Here is a 27,836-nt window from a genome sequence, read left to right on the forward strand (position 1 = left end):
TTATAAATGACAGCTATCGTCCAAAAATAGACTGAAGTAAGGCTGCCAAGAGGACTTGAAAGCGGGGCAGAATTGCAGGAAACCGATTTCAGGAGGTAGACTGGAATTGCATTGAAAGCATAGGAAAAGAGGCAGAACGTCCACAATGATGCACTTGGCCAAAAAGGGCGTATGCGTTTTTTCCTGAATATATTCAGGAAAAAACGCATACGCCCTTTTTGGCCAACCAAGCAAGCTTGCAAAGGAAATCTGCACTACAATGAAGTCTCACTTTCTCCCGGTCAAAAGGGCCATCTGAAAAAAGTGTAAAATCCAGAAAGGCAGGACAGGCCATGGAGAACTGGGAGCCTTGTTATGCTGATGGGCGGGATGTAAATTGCCAACAACCACTCGGGAGAAGTGTATGGTGTTTCCTGAAACATCTAAAAAACAAAGCAACAGAGCCTAGGGCACTGCCACTTATGGTCCTATAGCTTAGGGAAATTAAAATCAAAAAGACACAGCCACCCCAAAGTTTGGAACGGCTCTGTTTACAAGAACCTCGTTTGCAGTACAAGTTCAACATCGCAGAAAGTGAAAAATGGATAAAGAAGTTGTGGTATTTACTTACAAAGCAATATCACTCAGCAATGAAATCTGTGTCATCAGGCCCGTAGCAGCACAATGAGTGGATTCAGGTATGATGATTCTAACTGAAGTAAGTCACACAGAAAAAGAAACATCATAAGATATCAGTAATACACGGAATGTAAACTTGGCTACACAGGAACTGAATTACAGAACAGAACAGGGTCTCAAATTTAGAAAACCAACTTATGCTTGCTTAAGGGTAAAGGTGAGTTGGGGTGCTGCATAAAACCAGAGATTGAAATGAGCACAGATAAAGTTCCTTAAGTCAAATATGGAATAGACAAGAGCTACTCCTTGCTCAACGAAATGGACTCAACACCGCATATTAAACGCCTAAGAATGTACCTGACTAGTAAGTATCTTAAAACCTATGGATTGCTATGTCTCCGAAAGAGAATCAAGCATGTGTACAGGGGCATAAACGCAGCAGTGATAGGATTGGAGAGGTTCGGTGAGCAAATGAAGACCCTTTGAAGTCATATTGCATGGTACCCATTACACGGGTCTTAACTCTCCAGGTTTAAGGTATTCTTCCTTCAGCTAAAACATGCATGTGGAACCCAAGTATGATCAACCATGTGAACGGGAGACGTGTTCAAATATGTCTCAGTTTTCCTCCCCTGGTACTCGGGTGCAACATTCCAGACGCTTTACTAACACTCTCCCCACTTGGAGAGTCAGCGCCTTTAACCTCCTGTTTGGCCCAGTTTGCAATTTCTGCGGAAGATGAACAGGAATAGCGAGAACCAATGAGAGACTAGCTGGAGGTGTCTGGACGGGCAAATTTAACTCTCATTTCCCACCAGGAAGAGGAAATAACCAAAGGCTCAGCGTGCCGTGCCGGAACCAGATTAAGGCCTGAAGCCATCCTGCGGTGTTGCGGCCAGGTCACAAGAAAGCAAGTTGTAGAAAGGAGCTCAGGGGCACTGTAATTCACAAACCTGCAGAGTTATAAATGACAGCTATCGTCCAAAAATAGACTGAAGTAAGGCTGCCAAGAGGACTTGAAAGCGGGGCAGAATTGCAGGAAACCGATTTCAGGAGGTAGACTGGAATTGCATTGAAAGCATAGGAAAAGAGGCAGAACGTCCACAATGATGCACTTGGCCAAAAAGTGCGTATGCGTTTTTTCCTGAATATATTCAAGAAAAAACGTATACGCCCTTTTTGGCCAACCAAGCAAGCTTGCAAAGGAAATCTGCACTACAATGAAGTCTCACTTCCCCCCGGTCAAAAGGGCCATCTGAAAAAAGTGTAAAATCCAGAAAGGCAGGACAGGCCATGGAGAACTGGGAGCCTTGTTATGCTGATGGGCGGGATGTAAATTGCCAACAACCACTCGGGAGAAGTGTATGGTGTTTCCTGAAACATCTAAAAAACAAAGCAACAGAACCTAGGGCACTTCCACTTATGGTCCTATAGCTTAGGGAAATTAAAATCAAAAAGACACAGCCACCCCAAAGTTTGGAACGGCTCTGTTTACAAGAACCTCGTTTACAGTACAAGTTCAACATCGCAGAAAGTGAAAAATGGATAAAGAAGTTGTGGTATTTACTTACAAAGCAATATCACTCAGCAATGAAATCTGTGTCATCAGGCCCTTAGCAGCACAATGAGTGGATTCAGGTATGATGATTCTAACTGAAATAAGTCACACAGAAAAAGAAACATCATAAGATATCAGTAATACACGGAATGGAAACTTGGCTACACAGGAACTGAATTACAGAACAGAACAGGGTCTCAAATTTAGAAAACCAACTTATTCTTGCTTAAGGGTAAAGGTGAGTTGGGGTGCTGCATAAAACCAGAGATTGAAATGAGCACAGATAAAGTCCCTTAAGCCAAATATGGAATAGACAACAGCTACTCCTTGCTCAACGAAATGGACTCACACCCCATATTAAACGCCTAAGAATGTACCTGACTAGTAAGTATCTTAAAACCTATGGATTGCTATGTCTCCGAAAGAGAATCAAGCATGTGTACAGGGGCATAAACGCAGCAGTGATAGGATTGGAGAGGTTCGGTGAGCAAATGAAGACCCTTTGAAGTCATATTGCATGGTACCCATTACACGGGTCTTAACTCTCCAGGTTTAAGGTATTCTTCCTTCAGCTAAAACATGCATGTGGAACCCAAGTATGATCAACCATGTGAACGGGAGACGTGTTCAAATATGTCTCAGTTTTCCTCCCCTGGTACTCGGGTGCAACATTCCAGACACTTTACTAACACTCTCCCCACTTGGAGAGTCAGCGCCTTTAACCTCCTGTTTGGCCCAGTTTGCAATTTCTGCGGAAGATGAACAGGAATAGCGAGAACCAATGAGAGACTAGCTGGAGGTGTCTGGACGGGCAAATTTAACTCTCATTTCCCACCAGGAAGAGGAATTAACCAAAGGCTCAGCGTGCCGTGCCGGAAACAGATTAGGGCCTGAAGCCATCCTGCGGTGTTGCGGCCAGGTCACAAGAAAGCGAGTTGAAGAAAGGAGCTCAGGGGCACTGTAATTCACAAACCTGCAGAGTTATAAATGACAGCTATCGTCCAAAAATAGACTGAAGTAAGGCTGCCAAGAGGACTTGAAAGCGGGGCAGAATTGCAGGAAACCGATTTCAGGAGGTAGACTGGAATTGCATTGAAAGCATAGGAAAAGAGGCAGAACGTCCACAATGATGCACTTGGCCAAAAAGGGCGTATGCGTTTTTTCCTGAATATATTCAGGAAAAAACGCATACGCCCTTTTTGGCCAACCAAGCAAGCTTGCAAAGGAAATCTGCACTACAATGAAGTCTCACTTCCCCCCGGGCAAAAGGGCCATCTGAAAAAAGTGTAAAATCCAGAAAGGCAGGACAGGCCATGGAGAACTGGGAGCCTTGTTATGCTGATGGGCGGGATGTAAATTGCCAACAACCACTCGGGAGAAGTGTATGGTGTTTCCTGAAACATCTAAAAAACAAAGCAACAGAGCCTAGGGCACTTCCACTTATGGTCCTATAGCTTAGGGAAATTAAAATCAAAAAGACACAGCCATCCCAAAGTTTGGGACGCCTCCGTTTACAAGAACTTCGTTTACCGTACAAGTTCAATATCACAGAAACTGAAAAATGGATAAAGAACTTGTGGTACTTACGTACAATGCAGTATCACTCAGCAATGAAATCTATGTCATCAGGCCCGAAGCAGCATAATGAGTGGATTCAGGTACGATGATTCTAACTGAAATAAGTCACACAGAAAAAGAAACATCATAAGATATCATTAATACATGGAATGTAAACTTGGCTACACAGGAACTGCATTCCAAAACAGAACAGGGTCTCAAATTTAGAAAACCAACTTATGCTTGCTTAAGGGGAAAGGTGAGTTGGGGTGCTGCATAAAACCAGAGATTGAAATGAGCACAGATAAAGTTCCTTAAGCCAAATATGGAATAGACAAGAGCTACTCCTTGCTCAACGAAATGGACTCAACACCGCATATTAAACGCCTAAGAATGTACCTGACTAGTAAGTATCTTAAAACCTATGGATTGCTATGTCTCCAAAAGAGAATCAAGCGTGGGTACAGGGGCATAAACGCAGCAGTGATAGGATTGGAGAGGTTCGGTGAGCAAATGAAGACCCTTTGAAGTCTTATTGCATGGTACCCATTCCACGGGTCTCAACTCTCCAGGTTTAAGGTATTCTTCCTTCAGCTAAAACATGCATGTGGAACCCAGAGTATGATCAACCATGTGAACGGGAGACGTGTTCAAATATGTCTCAGTTTTCCTCCCCTGGTACTCGGGTGCAACATTCCAGACGCTTTACTAACACTCTCCCGACTTGGAGAGTCAGTCCCTTTAACCTCCTGTTTGGCCCAGTTTGCAATTTCTGCGGAAGATGAACAGGAATAGCGAGAACCAATGAGAGACTAGCTGGAGGTGTCTGGACGGGCAAATTTAACTCTCATTTCCCACCAGGAAGAGGAATTAACCAAAGGCTCAGCGTGCCGTGCCGGAAACAGATTAGGGCCTGAAGCCATCCTGCGGTGTTGCGGCCAGGTCACAAGAAAGCGAGTTGAAGAAAGGAGCTCAGGGGCACTGTAATTCACAAACCTGCAGAGTTATAAATGACAGCTATCGTCCAAAAATAGACTGAAGTAAGGCTGCCAAGAGGACTTGAAAGCGGGGCAGAATTGCAGGAAACCGATTTCAGGAGGTAGACTGGAATTGCATTGAAAGCATAGGAAAAGAGGCAGAACGTCCACAATGATGCACTTGGCCAAAAAGGGCGTATGCGTTTTTTCCTGAATATATTCAGGAAAAAACGCATACGCCCTTTTTGGCCAACCAAGCAAGCTTGCAAAGGAAATCTGCACTACAATGAAGTCTCACTTCCCCCCGGTCAAAAGGGCCATCTGAAAAAACTGTAAAATCCAGAAAGGCAGGACAGGCCATGGAGAACTGGGAGCCTTGTTATGCTGATGGGCGGGATGTAAATTGCCAACAACCACTCGGGAGAAGTGTATGGTGTTTCCTGAAACATCTAAAAAACAAAGCAACAGAACCTAGGGCACTTCCACTTATGGTCCTATAGCTTAGGGAAATTAAAATCAAAAAGACACAGCCACCCCAAAGTTTCGAACGGCTCTGTTTACAAGAACCTCGTTTACAGTACAAGTTCAACATCGCAGAAAGTGAAAAATGGATAAAGAAGTTGTGGTATTTACTTACAAAGCAATATCACTCAGCAATGAAATCTGTGTCATCAGGCCCTTAGCAGCACAATGAGTGGATTCAGGTATGATGATTCTAACTGAAGTAAGTCACACAGAAAAAGAAACATCATAAGATATCAGTAATACACGGAATGTAAACTTGGCTACACAGGAACTGAATTACAGAACAGAACAGGGACTCAAATTTAGAAAACCAACTTATGCTTGCTTAAGGGTAAAGGTGAGTTGGGGTGCTGCATAAAACCAGAGATTGAAATGAGCACAGATAAAGTTCCTTAAGCCAAATATGGAATAGACAAGAGCTACTCCTTGCTCAACGAAATGGACTCAACACCCCATATTAAACGCCTAAGAATGTAACTGACTAGTAAGTATCTTAAAACCTATGGATTGCTATGTCTCCAAAAGAGAATCCAAGCGTGTGTACAGGGGCATAAACGCAGCAGTGATAGGATTGGAGAGGTTCGGTGAGCAAATGAAGACCCTTTGAAGTCATATTGCATGGTACCCATTCCACGGGTCTCAACTCTCCAGGTTTAAGGTATTCTTCCTTCAGCTAAAACATGCATGTGGAACCCAGAGTATGATCAACCATGTGAACGGGAGACGTGTTCAAATATGTCTCAGTTTTCCTCCCCTGGTACTCGGGTGCAACATTCCAGACGCTTTACTAACACTCTCCCCACTTGGAGAGTCAGTCCCTTTAACCTCCTGTTTGGCCCAGTTTGCAATTTCTGCGGAAGATGAACAGGAATAGCGAGAACCAATGAGAGGCTAGCTGGAGGTGTCTGGACGGGCAAATTTAACTCTCATTTCCCACCAGGAAGAGGAATTAACCAAAGGCTCAGCGTGCCGTGCCAGAACCAGATTAGGGCCTGAAGCCATCCTGCGGTGTTGCGGCCAGGTCACAAGAAAGCGAGTTGAAGAAAGGAGCTCAGGGGCACTGTAATTCACAAACCTGCAGACTTATAAATGACAGCTATCGTCCAAAAATAGACTGAAGTAAGGCTGCCAAGAGGACTTGAAAGCGGGGCAGAATTGCAGGAAACCGATTTCAGGAGGTAGACTGGAATTGCATTGAAAGCATAGGAAAAGAGGCAGAACGTCCACAATGATGCACTTGGCCAAAAAGGGCGTATGCGTTTTTTCCTGAATATATTCAGGAAAAAACGCATAAGCCCTTTTTGGCCAACCAAGCAAGCTTGCAAAGGAAATCTGCACTACAATGAAGTCTCACTTCCCCCCGGTCAAAAGGGCCATCTGAAAAAAGTGTAAAATCCAGAAAGGCAGGACAGGCCATGGAGAACTGGGAGCCTTGTTATGCTGATGGGCGGGATGTAAATTGCCAACAACCACTCGGGAGAAGTGTATGGTGTTTCCTGAAACATCTAAAAAACAAAGCAACAGAGCCTAGGGCACTGCCACTTATGGTCCTATAGCTTAGGGAAATTAAAATCAAAAAGACACAGCCACCCCAAAGTTTGGGACGCCTCCGTTTACAAGAACCTCGTTTACCATACAAGTTCAATATCACAGAAAGTGAAAAATGGATAAAGAACTTGTGGTACTTACGTACAATGCAGTATCACTCAGCAATGAAATCTATGTCATCAGGCCCGTAGCAGCATAATGAGTGGATTCAGGTATGATGATTCTAACTGAAATAAGTCACACAGAAAAAGAAACATCATAAGATATCACTAATACACGGAATGTAAACTTGGCTACACAGGAACTGCATTCCAAAACAGAACAGGGTCTCAAATTTAGAAAACCAACTTATGCTTGCTTAAGGGGAAAGGTGAGTTGGGGTGCTGCATAAAACCAGAGATTGAAATGAGCACAGATAAAGTTCCTTAAACCAAATATGGACTAGACAAGAGCTACTCCTTACTCAACGAAATGGACTCAACACCCCATATTAAACGCCTAAAAATGTACCTGACTAGTAAGTATCTTAAAACCTATGGATTGCTATGTCTCCAAAAGAGAATCAAGCATGTGTACAGGGGCATAAACGCAGCAGTGATAGGATTGGAGAGGTTCGGTGAGCAAATGAAGACCCTTTGAAGTCATATTGCAAGGTACCCATTACACGGGTTTCAACTACCCAGGTTTAAGGTATTCTACCTTCAGCTAAAACATGCATGTGGAACCTAGAGTATGAACAACCATGTGATCGGGAGACGTGTTCAAATATGTCTCAGTTTTCCTCCCCTGGTACTCGGGTGCAACATTCCAGACGCTTTACTAACACTCTCCCGACTTGGAGAGTCAGTCCCTTTAACCTCCTGTTTGGCCCAGTTTGCAATTTCTGCGGAAGATGAACAGGAATAGCGAGAACCAATGAGAGACTAGATGGAGGCTTATAAATGACAGCTATCGTCCAAAAATAGACTGAAGTAAGGCTGCCAAGAGGACTTGAAAGCGGGGCAGAATTGCAGGAAACCGATTTCAGGAGGTAGACTGGAATTGCATTGAAAGCATAGGAAAAGAGGCAGAACGTCCACAATGATGCACTTGGCCAAAAAGGGCGTATGCGTTTTTTCCTGAATATATTCAGGAAAAAACGCATACGCCCTTTTTGGCCAACCAAGCAAGCTTGGAAAGGAAATCTGCACTACAATGAAGTCTCACTTCCCCCCGGGCAAAAGGGCCATCTGAAAAAAGTGTAAAATCCAGAAAGGCAGGACAGGCCATGGAGAACTGGGAGCCTTGTTATGCTGATGGGCGGGATGTAAATTGCCAACAGACACTTGGGAGAAGTGTATGGTGTTTCCTGAAACATCTAAAAAACAAAGCAACAGAGCCTAGGGCACTGCCACTTATGGTCCTATAGCTTAGGGAAATTAAAATCAAAAAGACACAGCCACCCCAAAGTTTGGAACGGCTCTGTTTACAAGAACCTCGTTTACAGTACAAGTTCAACATTGCAGAAAGTGAAAAATGGATAAAGAAGTTGTGGTATTTACTTACAAAGCAATATCACTCAGCAATGAAATCTGTGTCATCAGGCCCGTAGCAGCACAATGAGTGGATTCAGGTATGATGATTCTAACTGAAATAAATCACACAGAAAAGAAACATCATAAGATATCAGTAATACACGGAATGTAAACTTGGCTACACAGGAACTGAATTACAGAACAGAACAGGGTCTCAAATTTAGAAAACCAACTTATGCTTGCTTAAGGGTAAAGGTGAGTTGGGGTGCTGCATAAAACCAGAGATTGAAATGAGCACAGATAAAGTTCCTTAAGTCAAATATGGAATAGACAAGAGCTACTCCTTGCTCAACGAAATGGACTCAACACCGCATATTAAACGCCTAAGAATGTACCTGACTAGTAAGTATCGGAAAACCTATGGATTGCTATGACTCCGAAAGAGAATCAAGCATGTGTACAGGGGCATAAACGCAGCAGTGATAGGATTGGAGAGGTTCGGTGAGCAAATGAAGACCCTTTGAAGTCATATTGCATGGTACCCATTACACGGGTCTCAACTCTCCAGGTTTAAGGTATTCTTCCTTCAGCTAAAACATGCATGTGGAACCCAAGTATGATCAACCATGTGAATGGGAGACGTGTTCAAATATGTCTCAGTTTTCCTCCCCTGGTACTCGGGTGCAACATTCCAGACGCTTTACTAACACTCTCCCCACTTGGAGAGTCAGCGCCTTTAACCTCCTGTTTGGCCCAGTTTGCAATTTCTGCGGAAGATGAACAGGAATAGCGAGAACCAATGAGAGGCTAGCTGGAGGTGTCTGGACGGGCAAATTTAACTCTCATTTCCCACCAGGAAGAGGAATTAAACAAAGGCTCATCGTTCCGTGACGGAACCAGATTAGGGCCTGAAGCCATCCTGCGGTGTTGCAGCTAGCTCACAAGAAAGCGAGTTGAACAAAGGAGCTCAGGGGCACTGTAATTCACAAACCTGCAGAGTTATAAATGACAGCTATCGTCCAAAAATAGACTGAAGTAAGGCTGCCAAGAGGACTTGAAAGCGGGGCAGAATTGCAGGAAACCGATTTCAGGAGGTAGACTGGAATTGCATTGAAAGCATAGGAAAAGAGGCAGAACGTCCACAATGATGCACTTGGCCAAAAAGGGCGTATGCGTTTTTTCCTGAATATATTCAGGAAAAAACGCATACGCCCTTTTTGGCCAACCAAGCAAGCTTGCAAAGGAAATCTGCACTACAATGAAGTCTCACTTCCCCCCGGGCAAAAGGGCCATCTGAAAAAAGTGTAAAATTGAGAAAGGCAGGACAGGCCATGGAGAACTGGGAGCCTTGTTATGCTGATGGGCGGGATGTAAATTGTCAACAGACACTGGGGAGAAGTGTATGGTGTTTCCTGAAACATCTAAAAAACAAAGCAACAGAGCCTAGGGCACTTCCACTTATGGTCCTATAGCTTAGGGAAATTAAATTCAAATAGACACAGCCACCCCAAAGTTTGGGACGCCTCCGTTTACAAGAACCTCGTTTACCATACAAGTTCAATATCACAGAAAGTGAAAAATGGATAAAGAACTTGTGGTACTTACGTACAATACAGTATCACTCAGCAATGAAATCTACGTCATCAGGCCCGTAGCAGCATAATGAGTGGATTCAGGTACGATGATTCTAACTGAAATAAGTCACACAGAAAAAGAAACATCATAAGATATCACTAATACACGGAATGTAAACTTGGCTACACAGGAACTGTATTCCAAAACAGAACAGGGTCTCAAATTTAGAAAACCAACTTATGCTTGCTTAAGGGGAAAGATGAGTTGGGGTGCTGCAGAAAACCAGAGATTGAAATGAGCACAGATAAAGTTCCTTAAGCCAAATATGGAATAGACAAGAGCTACTCCTTGCTCAACGAAATGGACTCCACACCCCATATTAAACGCCTAAGAATATACCTGACTAGTAAGTATCTTAAAACCTATGGATTGCTATGTCTCCAAAAGAGAATCAAGCGTGTGTACAGGGGCATAAACGCAGCAGTGATAGGATTGGAGAGGTTCGGTGAGCAAATGAAGACCCTTTGAAGTCATATTGCATGGTACCCATTCCACAGGTCTCAACTCTCCAGGTTTAAGGTATTCTTCCTTCAGCTAAAACATGCATGTGGAACCCAGAGTATGATCAACCATGTGAACGGGAGACGTGTTCAAATATGTCTCAGTTTTCCTCCCCTGGTACTCGGGTGCAACATTCCAGACGCTTTACTAACACTCTCCCGACGTGGAGAGTCAGTCCCTTTAACCTCCTGTTTGGCCCAGTTTGCAATTTCTGCGGAAGATGAACAGGAATAGCGAGAACCAATGAGAGGCTAGCTGGAGGTGTCTGGACGGGCAAATTTAACTCTCATTTCCCACCAGGAAGAGGAATTAACCAAAGGCTCAGCGTGCCGTGCCAGAACCAGATTAGGGCCTGAAGCCATCCTGCGGTGTTGCGGCCAGGTCACAAGAAAGCGAGTTGAAGAAAGGAGCTCAGGGGCACTGTAATTCACAAACCTGCAGACTTATAAATGACAGCTATCGTCCAAAAATAGACTGAAGTAAGGCTGCCAAGAGGACTTGAAAGCGGGGCAGAATTGCAGGAAACCGATTTCTGGAGGTAGACTGGAATTGCATTGAAAGCATAGGAAAAGAGGCAGAACGTCCACAATGATGCACTTGGCCAAAAAGGGCGTATGCGTTTTTTCCTGAATATATTCAGGAAAAAACGCATACGCCCTTTTTGGCCAACCAAGCAAGCTTGCAAAGGAAATCTGCACTACAATGAAGTCTCACTTCCCCCCGGTCAAAAGGGCCATCTGAAAAAAGTGTAAAATCCAGAAAGACAAGACAGGCCATGGAGAACTGGGAGCCTTGTTATGCTGATGGGCGGGATGTAAATTGCCAACAACCACTCGGGAGAAGTGTATGGTGTTTCCTGAAACATGTAAAAAACAAAGCAACAGAACCTAGGGCACTTCCACTTATGGTCCTATAGCTTAGGGAAATTAAAATCAAAAAGACACAGCCACCCCAAAGTTTGGAATGGCTCTGTTTACAAGAACGTCGTTTACAGTACAAGTTCAACATCGCAGAAAGTGAAAAATGGATAAAGAAGTTGTGGTATTTACTTACAAAGCAATATCACTCAGCAATGAAATCTGTGTCATCAGGCCCTTAGCAACACAATGAGTGGATTCAGGTACGATGATTCTAACTGAAATAACTCACACAGAAAAAGAAACATCATAAGATATCAGTAATACACGGAATGGAAACTTGGCTACACAAGAACTGCATTCCAGAACAGAACAGGGTCTCAAATTTAGAAAACCAACTTATGCTTGCTTAAGGGTAAAGGTGAGTTGGGGTGCTGCATAAAACCAGAGATTGAAATGAGCACAGATAAAGTTCCTTAAGCCAAATATGGAATAGACAAGAGCTACTCCTTGCTCAACGAAATGGACTCAAAACCCCATATTAAACCACTAAGAATGTACCTGACTAGTAAGTATCTTAAAACCTATGGATTGCTATGTCTCCAAAAGAGAATCAAGCGTGTGTACAGGGGAATAAACGCAGCAGTGATAGGATTGGAGAGGTTCGGTGAGCAAATGAAGACCCTTTGAAGTCATATTGCATGGTACCCATTACACGTGTCTCAACTCTCCAGGTTTAAGGTATTCTTCCTTCAGCTAAAACATGCATGTGGAACCCAGACTATGATCAACCATGTGAACGGGAGACGTTTTCAAATATGTCTCAGTTTTCCTCCCCTGGTACTCGGGTGCAACATTCCAGACGCTTTACTAACACTCTCCCGACTTGGAGAGTCAGTCCCTTTAACCTCCTGTTTGGCCCAGTTTGCAATTTCTGCGGAAGATGAACAGGAATAGCGAGAACCAATGAGAGGGTAGCTGGAGGTGTCTGGACGGGCAAATTTAACTCTCATTTCCCACCAGGAAGAGGAAATAACCAAAGACTCAGGGTGCCGTAACGGAACCAGATTAGGGCCTGAAGCCATCCTGCGGTGTTGCGGCCAGCTCAAAAGAAAGCGAGTTGAAGAAAGGAGCCCAGGGGCACTGTAATTCACAAACCTGCAGAGTTATAAATGACAGCTATCGTCCAAAAATATACTGAAGTAAGGCTGCCAAGAGGACTTGAAAGTGGGGCAGAATTGCAGGAAACCGATTTCAGGAGGTAGACTGGAATTGCATTGAAAGCATAGGAAAAGAGGCAGAACGTCCACAATGATGCACTTGGCCAAAAAGGGCGTATGCGTTTTTTCCTGAATATATTCAGGAAAAAACGCATACGCCCTTTTTGGCCAACCAAGCAAGCTTGCAAAGGAAATCTGCACTACAATGAAGTCTCACTTCCCCCCGGTCAAAAGGGCCATCTGAAAAAAGTGTAAAATCCAGAAAGGCAGGACAGGCCATGGAGAACTGGGAGCCTTGTTATGCTGAAGGGCGGGATGTAAATTGCCAACAAACACTCGGGAGAAGTGTATGGTGTTTCCTGAAACATCTAAAAAACAAAGTAACAGAGCCTAGGGCACTTCCACTTATGGTCCTATAGCTTAGGGAAATTAAAATCAAAAAGACACAGCCACCCCAAAGTTTGGAACGGCTCTGTTTACAAGAACCTCGTTTACAGTACAAGTTCAACATCGCAGAAAGTGAAAAATGGATAAAGAAGTTGTGGTATTTACTTACAAAGCAATATCACTCAACAATGAAATCTATGTCATCAGGCCTTTAGCAGCACAATGAGTGGATTCAGGTATGATGATTCTAACTGAAATAAGTCACACAGAAAAAGAAACATCATAAGATATCAGTAATACACGGAATGTAAACTTGGCTACACAGGAACTGAATTCCAAAACAGAACAGGGTCTCAAATTTAGAAAACCAACTTATGCTTGCTTAAGGGTAAAGGTGAGTTGGGGTGCTGCATAAAACCAGAGATTGAAATGAGCACAGATAAAGTTCCTTAAGTCAAATATGGAATAGACAAGAGCTACTCCTTGCTCAGCGAAATGGACTCAACACCGCATATTAAACGCCTAAGAATGTACCTGACTAGTAAGTATCTTAAAACCTATGGATTGCTATGTCTCCGAAAGAGAATCAAGCATGTGTACAGGGGCATAAACGCAGCAGTGATAGGATTGGAGAGGTTCGGTGAGCAAATGAAGACCCTTTGAAGTCATATTGCATGGTACCCATTACACGGGTTTCAACTACCCAGTTTTAAGGTATTCTTCCTTCAGCTAAAACATGCATGTGGAACCTAGAGTATGATCAACCATGTGATCGGGAGACGAGTTCAAATATGTCTCAGTTTTCCTCCCCTGGTACTCGGGTGCAACATTCCAGACGCTTTACTAACACTCTCCCCACTTGGAGAGTCAGTCCCTTTAACCTCCTGTTTGGCCCAGTTTGCAATTTCTGCGGAAGATGAACAGGAATAGCGAGAACCAATGAGAGGCTTGCTGGAGGTGTCTGGACGGGCAAATTTAACTCTCATTTGCCACCAGGAAGAGGAATTAACCAAAGGCTCAGCGTGCCGTGCCGGAACCAGATTAGGGCCTGAAGCCATCCTGCGGTGTTGCGGCCAGGTCACAAGAAAGCGAGTTGAAGAAAGGAGCTCAGGGGCACTGTAATTCACAAACCTGCAGAGTTATAAATGACAGCTATCGTCCAAAAATAGACTGAAGTAAGGCTGCCAAGAGGACTTGAAAGCGGGGCAGAATTGCAGGAAACCGATTTCAGGAGGTAGACTGGAATTGCATTGAAAGCATAGGAAAAGAGGCAGAACGTCCACAATGATGCACTTGGCCAAAAAGGGCGTATGCGTTTTTTCCTGAATATATTCAGGAAAAAACGCATACGCCCTTTTTGGCCAACCAAGCAAGCTTGCAAAGGAAATCTGCACTACAATGAAGTCTCACTTCCCCCCGGTCAAAAGGGCCATTTGAAAAAAGTGTAAAATCCAGAAAGGCAGGACAGGCCATGGAGAACTGGGAGCCTTGTTATGCTGATGGGCGGGATGTAAATTGCCAACAGACACTCGGGAGAAGTGTATGGTGTTTCCTGAAACATCTAAAAAACAAAGCAACAGAGCCTACGGCACTTCAACGTATGGTCCTATAGTTTAGGGAAATTAAAATCAAAAAGACACAGCCACCCCAAAGTTTGGAACGGCTCTGTTTACAAGAACCTCGTTTACAGTACAAGTTCAACATCGCAGAAAGTGAAAAATGGATAAAGAAGTTGTGGTATTTACTTACAAAGCAATATCACTCAGCAATGAAATCTATGTCATCAGGCCCTTAGCATCACAATGAGTGGATTCAGGTATGATGATTCTAACTGAAATAAGTCACACAGAAAAGAAACATCATAAGATATCAGTAATACACGGAATGTAAACTTGGCTACACAGGAACTGAATTACAGAACAGAACAGGGTCTCAAATTTAGAAAACCAACTTATGCTTGCTTAAGGGTAAAGGTGAGTTGGGGTGCTGCATAAAACCAGAGATTGAAATGAGCACAGATAAAGTTCCTTAAGTCAAATATGGAATAGACAAGAGCTACTCCTTGCTCAACGAAATGGACTCAACACCGCATATTAAACGCCTAAGAATGTACCTGACTAGTAAGTATCTTAAAACCTATGGATTGCTATGTCTCCGAAAGAGAATCAAGCATGTGTACAGGGGCATAAACGCAGCAGTGATAGGATTGGAGAGGTTCGGTGAGCAAATGAAGACCCTTTGAAGTCATATTGCATGGTACGCATTCCACGGGTTTCAACTCTCCAGGTTTAAGGTATTCTTCCTTCAGCTAAAACATGCATGTGGAACCTAGAGTATGATCAACCATGTGATCGGGAGACGTGTTCAAATATGTCTCAGTTTTCGTACCCTGGTACTCGGGTGCAACATTCCAGACGCTTTACTAACACTCTCCCAACTTGGAGAGTCAGTCCCTTTAACCTCCTGTTTGGCCCAGTTTGCAATTTCTGCGGAAGATGAACAGGAATAGCGAGAACCAATGAGAGACTAGCTGGAGGTGTCTGGACGGGCAAATTTAACTCTCATTTCCCAACAGGAAGAGGAAATAACCAAAGGCTCAGCGTGCCATGCCGGAACCAGATTAGGGTCTGAAGCCATCCTGTGGTGTTGCGGCCAGGTCACAAGAAAGCGAGTTGAAGAAAGGAGCTCAGGGGCACTGTAATTCACAAACCTGCAGAGTTATAAATGACAGCTATCGTCCAAAAATAGACTGAAGTAAGGCTGCCAAGAGGACTTGAAAGCGGGGCAGAATTGCAGGAAACCGATTTCAGGAGGTAGACTGGAATTGCATTGAAAGCATAGGAAAAGAGGCAGAACGTCCACAATGATGCACTTGGCCAAAAAGGGCGTATGCGTTTTTTCCTGAATATATTCAGGAAAAAACGCATACGCCCTTTTTGGCCAACCAAGCAAGCTTGCAAAGGAAATCTGCACTACAATGAAGTCTCACTTCCCCCCGGTCCAAAGGGCCATCTGAAAAAAGTGTAAAATCCAGAAAGGCAGGACAGGCCATGGAGAACTGGGAGCCTTGTTATGCTGATGGGCGGGATGTAAATTGCCAACAGACACTCGGGAGAAGTGTATGGTGTTTCCTGAAACATCTAAAAAACAAAGCAACAGAGCCTAGGGCACTGCCACTTATGGTCCTATAGCTTAGGGAAATTAAAATCAAAAAGACACAGCCACCCCAAAGTTTGGAACGGCTCTGTTTACAAGAACCTCGTTTACAGTACAAGTTCAACATCGCAGAAAGTGAAAAATGGATAAAGAAGTTGTGGTATTTACTTACAAAGCAATATCACTCAGCAATGAAATCTGTGTCATCAGGCCCGTAGAAGCACAATGAGTGGATTCAGGTATGATGATTCTAACTGAAATAAGTCACACAGAAAAGAAACATCATAAGATATCAGTAATACACGGAATTAAACTTGGCTACACAGGAACTGAATTCCAAAACAGAACAGTGTCTCAAATTTAGAAAACCAACTTATGCTTGCTTAAGGGGAAAGGTGAGTTGGGGTGCTGCATAAAACCAGAGATTGAAATGAGCACAGATAAAGTTCCTTAAGCCAAATATGGAATAGACAAGAGCTACTCCTTGCTCAACGAAATGGACTCAACACCGCATATTAAACGCCTAAGAATGTACCTGACTAGTAAGTATCTTAAAACCTATGGATTGCTATGTCTCCGAAAGAGAATCAAGCATGTGTACAGGGGCATAAACGCAGCAGTGATAGGATTGGAGAGGTTCGGTGAGCAAATGAAGACCCTTTGAAGTCATATTCCATGGTACCCATTCCACGGGTTTCAACTACCCAGGTTTAAGGTATTCTTCCTTCAGCTAAAACATGCATGTGGAACCCAAGTATGATCAACCATGTGAACGGGAGACGTGTTCAAATATGTCTCAGTTTTCCTCCCCTGGTACTCGGGTGCAACATTCCAGACGCTTTACTAACACTCTCCGCACTTGGAGAGTCAGCGCCTTTAACCTCCTGTTTGGCCCAGTTTGCAATTTCTGCGGAAGATGAACAGGAATAGCGAGAACCAATGAGAGACTAGCTGGAGGTGTCTGGACGGGCAAATTTAACTCTCATTTCCCACCAGGAAGAGGAAATAACCAAAGGCTCAGCGTGCCGTGCCGGAACCAGATTAGGGCCTGAAGCCATCCTGCGGTGTTGCGGCCAGGTCACAAGAAAGCGAGTTGAAGAAAGGAGCTCAGGGGCACTGTAATTCACAAACCTGCAGAGTTATAAATGACAGCTATCGTCCAAAAATAGACTGAAGTAAGGCTGCCAAGAGGACTTGAAAGCGGGGCAGAATTGCAGGAAACCGATTTCAGGAGGTAGACTGGAATTGCATTGAAAGCATAGGAAAAGAGGCAGAACGTCCACAATGATGCACTTGGCCAAAAAGGGCGTATGCGTTTTTTCCTGAATATATTCAGGAAAAAACGCATACGCCCTTTTTGGCCAACCAAGCAAGCTTGCAAAGGAAATCTGCACTACAATGAAGTCTCACTTCCCCCCGGTCAAAAGGGCCATCTGAAAAAAGTGTAAAATCCAGAAAGGCAGGACAGGCCATGGAGAACTGGGAGCCTTGTTATGCTGATGGGCGGGATGTAAATTGCCAACAGACACTCGGGAGAAGTGTATGGTGTTTCCTGAAACATCTAAAAAACAAAGCAACAGAGCCTAGGGCACTGCCACTTATGGTCCTATAGCTTAGGGAAATTAAAATCAAAAAGACACAGCCACCCCAAAGTTTGGGACGCCTCTGTTTACAAGAACCTCGTTTACAGTACAAGTTCAACATCGCAGAAAGTGAAAAATGGATAAAGAAGTTGTGGTATTTACTTACAAAGCAATATCACTCAGCAATGAAATCTATGTCATCAGGCCCTTAGCAGCACAATGAGTGGATTCAGGTATGATGATTCTAACTGAAATAAGTCACACAGAAAAAGAAACATCATAAGATATCAGTAATACACGGAATGTAAACTTGGCTACACAAGAACTGAATTCCAAAACAGAACAGGGTCTCAAATTTAGAAAACCAACTTATGCTTGCTTAAGGGTAAAGGTGAGTTGGGGTGCTGCATAAAACCAGAGATTGAAATGAGCACAGATAAAGTTCCTTAAGTCAAATATGGAATAGACAAGAGCTACTCCTTGCTCAGCGAAATGGACTCAACACCGCATATTAAACGCCTAAGAATGTACCTGACTAGTAAGTATCTTAAAACCTATGGATTGCTATGTCTCCGAAAGAGAATCAAGCATGTGTACAGGGGCATAAACGCAGCAGTGATAGGATTGGAGAGGTTCGGTGAGCAAATGAAGACCCTTTGAAGTCATATTGCACGGTACCCATTCCACGGGTCTCAACTACCCAGCTTTAAGGTATTCTTCCTTCAGCTAAAACATGCATGTGGAACCCAAGTATGATCAACCATGTGAACGGGAGACGTGTTCAAATATGTCTCAGTTTTCCTCCCCTGGTACTCGGGTGCAACATTCCAGACGCTTTACTAACACTCTCCGCACTTGGAGAGTCAGCGCCTTTAACCTCCTGTTTGGCCCAGTTTGCAATTTCTGCGGAAGATGAACAGGAATAGCGAGAACCAATGAGAGACTAGCTGGAGGTGTCTGGACGGGCAAATTTAACTCTCATTTCCCACCAGGAAGAGGAAATAACCAAAGGCTCAGCGTGCCGTGCCGGAACCAGATTAGGGCCTGAAGCCATCCTGCGGTGTTGCGGCCAGGTCACAAGAAAGCGAGTTGAAGAAAGGAGCTCAGGGGCACTGTAATTCACAAACCTGCAGAGTTATAAATGACAGCTATCGTCCAAAAATAGACTGAAGCAAGGCTGCCAAGAGGACTTGAAAGCGGGGCAGAATTGCAGGAAACCGATTTCAGGAGGTAGACTGGAATGGCATTGAAAGCACAGGAAAAGAGGCAGAACGTCCACAATGATGCACTTGGCCAAAAAGGGCGTATGCGTTTTTTCCTGAATATATTCAGGAAAAAACGCATACGCCCTTTTTGGCCAACCAAGCAAGCTTGCAAAGGAAATCCGCACTACAATGAAGTCTCACTTCCCCCCGGTCAAAAGGGCCATCTGAAAAAAGTGTAAAATCCAGAAAGGCAGGACAGGCCATGGAGAACTGGGAGCCTTGTTATGCTGATGGGCGGGATGTAAATTGCCAACAGACACTCGGGAGAAGTGTATGGTGTTTCCTGAAACATCTAAAAAACAAAGCAACAGAGCCTAGGGCACTGCCACTTATGGTCCTATAGCTTAGGGAAATTAAAATCAAAAAGACACAGCCACCCCAAAGTTTGGGACGCCTCTGTTTACAAGAACCTCGTTTACAGTACAAGTTCAACATCGCAGAAAGTGAAAAATGGATAAAGAAGTTGTGGTATTTACTTAGAAAGCAATATCACTCAGCAATGAAATCTATGTCATCAGGCCCTTAGCATCACAATGAGTGGATTCAGGTATGATGATTCTAACTGAAATAAGTCACACAGAAAAAGAAACATCATAAGATATCAGTAATACACGGAATGTAAACTTGGCTACACAGGAACTGAATTACAGAACAGAACAGGGTCTCAAATTTAGAAAACCAACTTATGCTTGCTTAAGGGTAAAGGTGAGATGGGGTGCTGCATAAAACCAGAGATTGAAATGAGCACAGATAAAGTTCCTTAAGCCAAATATGGAATAGACAAGAGCTACTCCTTGCTCAACGAAATGGACTCAAAACCCCATATTAAACCCCTAAGAATGTACCTGACTAGTAAGTATCTTAAAACCTATGGATTGCTATGTCTCCAAAAGAGAATCAAGCGTGTGTACAGGGGAATAAACGCAGCAGTGATAGGATTGGAGAGGTTCGGTGAGCAAATGAAGACCCTTTGAAGTCATATTGCATGGTACCCATTACACGGGTCTCAACTCTCCAGGTTTAAGGTATTCTTCCTTCAGCTAAAACATGCATGTGGAACCCAGAGTATGATCAACCATGTGAACGGGAGACGTGTTCAAATATGTCTCAGTTTTCCTCCCCTGGTACTCGGGTGCAACATTCCAGACGCTTTACTAACACTCTTCCCACTTGGAGAGTCAGCGCCTTTAACCTCCTGTTTGGCCCAGTTTGCAATTTCTGCGGAAGATGAACAGGAATAGCGAGAACCAATGAGAGACTAGCTGGAGGTGTCTGGACGGGCAAATTTAACTCTCATTTCCCACCAGGAAGAGGAATTAACCAAAGGCTCAGCATGCCGCGCCGGAACCAGATTAGGGCCTGAAGCCATCCTGCGGTGTTGCGGCCAGGTCACAAGAAAGCGAGTTGAAGAAAGGAGCTCAGGGGCACTGTAATTCACAAACCTGCAGAGTTATAAATGACAGCTATCGTCCAAAAATAGACTGAAGTAAGGCTGCCAAGAGGACTTGAAAGCGGGGCAGAATTGCAGGAAACCGATTTCAGGAGGTAGACTGGAATTGCATTGAAAGCATAGGAAAAGAGGCAGAACGTCCACAATGATGCACTTGGCCAAAAAGGGCGTATGCGTTTTTTCCTGAATATATTCAGGAAAAAACGCATACGCCCTTTTTGGCCAACCAAGCAAGCTTGCAAAGGAAATCTGCACTACAATGAAGTCTCACTTCCCCCCGGTCCAAAGGGCCATCTGAAAAAAGTGTAAAATCCAGAAAGGCAGGACAGGCCATGGAGAACTGGGAGCCTTGTTATGCTGATGGGCGGGATGTAAATTGCCAACAGACACTCGGGAGAAGTGTATGGTGTTTCCTGAAACATCTAAAAAACAAAGCAACAGAGCCTAGGGCACTGCCACTTATGGTCCTATAGCTTAGGGAAATTAAAATCAAAAAGACACAGCCACCCCAAAGTTTGGAACGGCTCTGTTTACAAGAACCTCGTTTACAGTACAAGTTCAACATCGCAGAAAGTGAAAAATGGATAAAGAAGTTGTGGTATTTACTTACAAAGCAATATCACTCAGCAATGAAATCTGTGTCATCAGGCCCGTAGCAGCACAATGAGTGGATTCAGGTATGATGATTCTAACTGAAATAAGTCACACAGAAAAGAAACATCATAAGATATCACTAATACACGGAATTAAACTTGGCTACACAGGAACTGAATTACAGAACAGAACAGGGTCTCAAATTTAGAAAACCAACTTATGCTTGCTTAAGGGTAAAGGTGAGTTGGGGTGCTGCATAAAACCAGAGATTGAAATGAGCACAGATAAAGTTCCTTAAGTCAAATATGGAATAGACAAGAGCTACTCCTTGCTCAACGAAATGGACTCAACACCGCATATTAAACGCCTAAGAATGTACCTGACTAGTAAGTATCGGAAAACCTATGGATTGCTATGTCTCCAAAAGAGAATCAAGCGTGTGTACAGGGGCATAAACGCAGCAGTGATAGGATTGGAGAGGTTCGGTGAGCAAATGAAGACCCTTTGAAGTCATATTGCATGGTACCCATTCCACGGGTTTCAACTACCCAGGTTTAAGGTATTCTTCCTTCAGCTAAAACATGCATGTGGAACCTAGAGTATGATCAACCATGTGATCGGGAGACGTGTTCAAATATGTCTCAGTTTTCGTACCCTGGTACTCGGGTGCAACATTCCAGACGCTTTACTAACACTCTCCCGACTTGGAGAGTCAGTCCCTTTAACCTCCTGTTTGGCCCAGTTTGCAATTTCTGCGGAAGATGAACAGGAATAGCGAGAACCAATGAGAGACTAGCTGGAGGTGTCTGGACGGGCAAATTTAACTCTCATTTCCCACCAGGAAGAGGAAATAACCAAAGGCTCAGCGTGCCGTGCCGGAACCAGATTAGGGCCTGAAGCCATCCTGCGGTGTTGCGGCCAGGTCACAAGAAAGCGAGTTGAAGAAAGGAGCTCAGGGGCACTGTAATTCACAAACCTGCAGAGTTATAAATGACAGCTATCGTCCAAAAATAGACTGAAGTAAGGCTGCCAAGAGGACTTGAAAGCGGGGCAGAATTGCAGGAAACCGATTTCAGGAGGTAGACTGGAATTGCATTGAAAGCATAGGAAAAGAGGCAGAACGTCCACAATGATGCACTTGGCCAAAAAGGGCGTATGCGTTTTTTCCTGAATATATTCAGGAAAAAACGCATACGCCCTTTTTGGCCAACCAAGCAAGCTTGCAAAGGAAATCCGCACTACAATGAAGTCTCACTTCCCCCCGGTCAAAAGGGCCATCTGAAAAAAGTGTAAAATCCAGAAAGGCAGGACAGGCCATGGAGAACTGGGAGCCTTGTTATGCTGATGGGCGGGATGTAAATTGCCAACAGACACTCGGGAGAAGTGTATGGTGTTTCCTGAAACATCTAAAAAACAAAGCAACAGAGCCTAGGGCACTGCCACTTATGGTCCTATAGCTTAGGGAAATTAAAATCAAAAAGACACAGCCACCCCAAAGTTTGGGACGCCTCTGTTTACAAGAACCTCGTTTACAGTACAAGTTCAACATCGCAGAAAGTGAAAAATGGATAAAGAAGTTGTGGTATTTACTTAGAAAGCAATATCACTCAGCAATGAAATCTATGTCATCAGGCCCTTAGCATCACAATGAGTGGATTCAGGTATGATGATTCTAACTGAAATAAGTCACACAGAAAAAGAAACATCATAAGATATCAGTAATACACGGAATGTAAACTTGGCTACACAGGAACTGAATTACAGAACAGAACAGGGTCTCAAATTTAGAAAACCAACTTATGCTTGCTTAAGGGTAAAGGTGAGTTGGGGTGCTGCATAAAACCAGAGATTGAAATGAGCACAGATAAAGTTCCTTAAGCCAAATATGGAATAGACAAGAGCTACTCCTTGCTCAACGAAATGGACTCAAAACCCCATATTAAACCCCTAAGAATGTACCTGACTAGTAAGTATCTTAAAACCTATGGATTGCTATGTCTCCAAAAGAGAATCAAGCGTGAGTACAGGGGAATAAACGCAGCAGTGATAGGATTGGAGAGGTTCGGTGAGCAAATGAAGACCCTTTGAAGTCATATTGCATGGTACCCATTACACGGGTCTCAACTCTCCAGGTTTAAGGTATTCTTCCTTCAGCTAAAACATGCATGTGGAACCCAGAGGATGATCAACCATGTGAACGGGAGACGTGTTCAAATATGTCTCAGTTTTCCTCCCCTGGTACTCGGGTGCAACATTCCAGACGCTTTACTAACACTCTCCCCACTTGGAGAGTCAGCGCCTTTAACCTCCTGTTTGGCCCAGTTTGCAATTTCTGCGGAAGATGAACAGGAATAGCGAGAACCAATGAGAGACTAGCTGGAGGTGTCTGGACGGGCAAATTTAACTCTCATTTCCCACCAGGAAGAGGAATTAACCAAAGGCTCAGCATGCCGGGCCGGAACCAGATTAGGGCCTGAAGCCATCCTGCGGTGTTGCGGCCAGGTCACAAGAAAGCGAGTTGAAGAAAGGAGCTCAGGGGCACTGTAATTCACAAACCTGCAGAGTTATAAATGACAGCTATCGTCCAAAAATAGACTGAAGTAAGGCTGCCAAGAGGACTTGAAAGCGGGGCAGAATTGCAGGAAACCGATTTCAGGAGGTAGACTGGAATTGCATTGAAAGCATAGGAAAAGAGGCAGAACGTCCACAATGAGGCACTTGGCCAAAAAGGGCGTATGCGTTTTTTCCTGAATATATTCAGGAAAAAACGCATACGCCCTTTTTGGCCAACCAAGCAAGCTTGCAAAGGAAATCCGCACTACAATGAAGTCTCACTTCCCCCCGGTCCAAAGGGCCATCTGAAAAAAGTGTAAAATCCAGAAAGGCAGGACAGGCCATGGAGAACTGGGAGCCTTGTTATGCTGATGGGCGGGATGTAAATTGCCAACAGACACTCGGGAGAAGTGTATGGTGTTTCCTGAAACATCTAAAAAACAAAGCAACAGAGCCTAGGGCACTGCCACTTATGGTCCTATAGCTTAGGGAAATTAAAATCAAAAAGACACAGCCACCCCAAAGTTTGGAACGGCTCTGTTTACAAGAACCTCGTTTACAGTACAAGTTCAACATCGCAGAAAGTGAAAAATGGATAAAGAAGTTGTGGTATTTACTTACAAAGCAATATCACTCAGCAATGAAATCTGTGTCATCAGGCCCGTAGCAGCACAATGAGTGGATTCAGGTATGATGATTCTAACTGAAATAAGTCACACAGAAAAGAAACATCATAAGATATCACTAATACACGGAATTAAACTTGGCTACACAGGAACTGAATTACAGAACAGAACAGGGTCTCAAATTTAGAAAACCAACTTATGCTTGCTTAAGGGTAAAGGTGAGTTGGGGTGCTGCATAAAACCAGAGATTGAAATGAGCACAGATAAAGTTCCTTAAGTCAAATATGGAATAGACAAGAGCTACTCCTTGCTCAACGAAATGGACTCAACACCGCATATTAAACGCCTAAGAATGTACCTGACTAGTAAGTATCGGAAAACCTATGGATTGCTATGTCTCCAAAAGAGAATCAAGCGTGTGTACAGGGGCATAAACGCAGCAGTGATAGGATTGGAGAGGTTCGGTGAGCAAATGAAGACACTTTGAAGTCATATTGCATGGTACCCATTCCACGGGTTTCAACTACCCAGGTTTAAGGTATTCTTCCTTCAGCTAAAACATGCATGTGGAACCTAGAGTTTGATCAACCATGTGATCGGGAGACGTGTTCAAATATGTCTCAGTTTTCGTACCCTGGTACTCGGGTGCAACATTCCAGACGCTTTACTAACACTCTCCCGACTTGGAGAGTCAGTCCCTTTAACCTCCTGTTTGGCCCAGTTTGCAATTTCTGCGGAAGATGAACAGGAATAGCGAGAACCAATGAGAGACTAGCTGGAGGTGTCTGGACGGGCAAATTTAACTCTCATTTCCCACCAGGAAGAGGAAATAACCAAAGGCTCAGCGTGCCGTGCCGGAACCAGATTAGGGCCTGAAGCCATCCTGCGGTGTTGCGGCCAGGTCACAAGAAAGCGAGTTGAAGAAAGGAGCTCAGGGGCACTGTAATTCACAAACCTGCAGAGTTATAAATGACAGCTATCGTCCAAAAATAGACTGAAGTAAGGCTGCCAAGAGGACTTGAAAGCGGGGCAGAATTGCAGGAAACCGATTTCAGGAGGTAGACTGGAATTGCATTGAAAGCATAGGAAAAGAGGCAGAACGTCCACAATGATGCACTTGGCCAAAAAGGGCGTATGCGTTTTTTCCTGAATATATTCAGGAAAAAACGCATACGCCCTTTTTGGCCAACCAAGCAAGCTTGCAAAGGAAATCTGCACTACAATGAAGTCTCACTTCCCCCCGGTCAAAAGGGCCATCTGAAAAAAGTGTAAAATCCAGAAAGGCAGGACAGGCCATGGAGAACTGGGAGCCTTGTTATGCTGATGGGCGGGATGTAAATTGCCAACAGACACTCGGGAGAAGTGTATGGTGTTTCCTGAAACATCTAAAAAACAAAGCAACAGAGCCTAGGGCACTGCCACTTATGGTCCTATAGCTTAGGGAAATTAAAATCAAAAAGACACAGCCACCCCAAAGTTTGGAACGGCTCTGTTTACAAGAACCTCGTTTACAGTACAAGTTCAACATCGCAGAAAGTGAAAAATGGATGAAGAAGTTGTGGTATTTACTTACAAAGCAATATCACTCTGCAATGAAATCTGTGTCATCAGGCCCGTAGCAGCACAATGAGTGGATTCAGGTATGATGATTCTAACTGAAATAAGTCACACAGAAAAGAAACATCATAAGATATCAGTAATACACGGAATTAAACTTGGCTACACAGGAACTGAATTACAGAACAGAACAGGGTCTCAAATTTAGAAAACCAACTTATGCTTGCTTAAGGGTAAAGGTGAGTTGGGGTGCTGCATAAAACCAGAGATTGAAATGAGCACAGATAAAGTTCCTTAAGTCAAATATGGAATAGACAAGAGCTACTCCTTGCTCAACGAAATGGACTCAACACCGTATATTAAACGCCTAAGAATGTACCTGACTAGTAAGTAGCGGAAAACCTATGGATTGCTATGTCTCCAAAAGAGAATCAAGCGTGTGTACAGGGGCATAAACGCAGCAGTGATAGGATTGGAGAGGTTCGGTGAGCAAATGAAGACCCTTTGAAGTCATATTGCATGGTACCCATTACACGGGTCTCAACTCTACAGGTTTAAGGTATTCTTCCTTCAGCTAAAACATGCATGTGGAACCCAAGTATGATCAACCATGTGAACGGGAGACGTGTTCAAATATGTCTCAGTTTTCCTCCCCTGGTACTCGGGTGCAACATTCCAGACGCTTTACTAACACTCTCCCCACTTGGAGAGTCAGTCCCTTTAACCTCCTGTTTGGCCCAGTTTGCAATTTCTGCGGAAGATGAACAGGAATAGCGAGAACCAATGAGAGGCTAGCTGGAGGTGTCGGGACGGGCAAATTTAACTCTCATTTCCCACCAGGAAGAGGAATTAACCAAAGGCTCAGCATGCCGGGCCGGAACCAGATTAGGGCCTGAAGCCATCCTGCGGTGTTGCGGCCAGGTCACAAGAAAGCGAGTTGAAGAAAGGAGCTCAGGGGCACTGTAATTCACAAACCTGCAGAGTTATAAATGACAGCTATCGTCCAAAAATAGACTGAAGTAAGGCTGCCAAGAGGACTTGAAAGCGGGGCAGAATTGCAGGAAACCGATTTCAGGAGGTAGACTGGAATTGCATTGAAAGCATAGGAAAAGAGGCAGAACGTCCACAATGATGCACTTGGCCAAAAAGGGCGTATGCGTTTTTACCTGAATATATTCAGGAAAAAACGCATACGCCCTTTTTGGCCAACCAAGCAAGCTTGCAAAGGAAATCTGCACTACAATGAAGTCTCACTTCCCCCCGGTCAAAAGGGCCATCTGAAAAAAGTGTAAAATCCAGAAAGGCAACAGGCCATTGAGAACTGGGAGCCTTGTTATGCTGATGGGCGGGATGTAAATTGCCAACAGACACTTGGGAGAAGTGTATGGTGTTTCCTGAAACATCTAAAAAACAAAGCAACAGAGCCTAGGACACTTCCACTTATGGTCCTATAGATTAGGGAAATTAAAATAAAAAAGACACAGCCACCCCAAAGTTTGGAACGGCTCTGTTTACAAGAACCTCGTTTACAGTACAAGTTCAAAATCGCAGAAAGTGAAAAATGGATAAAGAACTTGTGGTACGTACGTACAATGCAGTATCACTCAGCAATGAAATCTATGTCATCAGGCCCTTAGCAGCACAATGAGTGGATTCAGGTATGATGATTCTAACTGAAATAAGTCACACAGAAAAAGAAACATCATAAGATATCAGTAATACACGGAATGTAAACTTGGCTACACAGGAACTGAATTACAGAACAGAACAGTGTCTCAAATTTAGAAAAACAACTTATGCTTCCTTAAGGGTAAAGGTGAGTTGGGGTGCTGCATAAAACCAGAGATTGAAATGAGCACAGATAAAGTTCCTTAAGCCAAATATGGAATAGACAAGAGCTACTCCTTGCTCAACGAAATGGACTCAACACCCCATATTAAACGCCTAAGAATGTACCTGACTAGTAAGTATCTTAAAACCTATGGATTGCTATGTCTCCAAAAGAGAATCAAGCGTGTGTACAGGGGCATAAACGCAGCAGTGATAGGATTGGAGACGTTTGGTGAGCAAATGAAGACCCTTTGAAGTCATATTGCATGGTACCCATTCCACGGGTTTCAACTACCCAGGTTTAAGGTATTCTTCCTTCAGCTAA

General features: G+C 43.9%; 1 long non-coding RNA gene across 12 annotated transcripts in view; it reads right to left on the reverse strand.

The window, feature by feature from the left end:
• LOC307181459 overlaps nucleotides 1-27,836 on the reverse strand; it is a 1,863,373-nt gene that overhangs the window by 854,868 nt on the left and 980,669 nt on the right. Inside the window, exon 1 of one of the 12 annotated variants that reach the window (XR_013826818.1) lies at nucleotides 3,764-3,827. The exons of the other annotated variants lie outside the window; for them this stretch is intronic. This is a non-coding gene — a long non-coding RNA (uncharacterized lncRNA). Of the gene's footprint in view, nucleotides 1-3,763; nucleotides 3,828-27,836 lie in introns of those variants that run through there. 12 annotated transcript variants of the gene reach the window in all.

Source organism: Stenella coeruleoalba, assembly GCF_951394435.1.
Source record: "Stenella coeruleoalba genome assembly, contig: scaffold_37, whole genome shotgun sequence".
In the NCBI taxonomy this organism is placed as follows: Eukaryota; Metazoa; Chordata; class Mammalia; order Artiodactyla; family Delphinidae; genus Stenella; species Stenella coeruleoalba.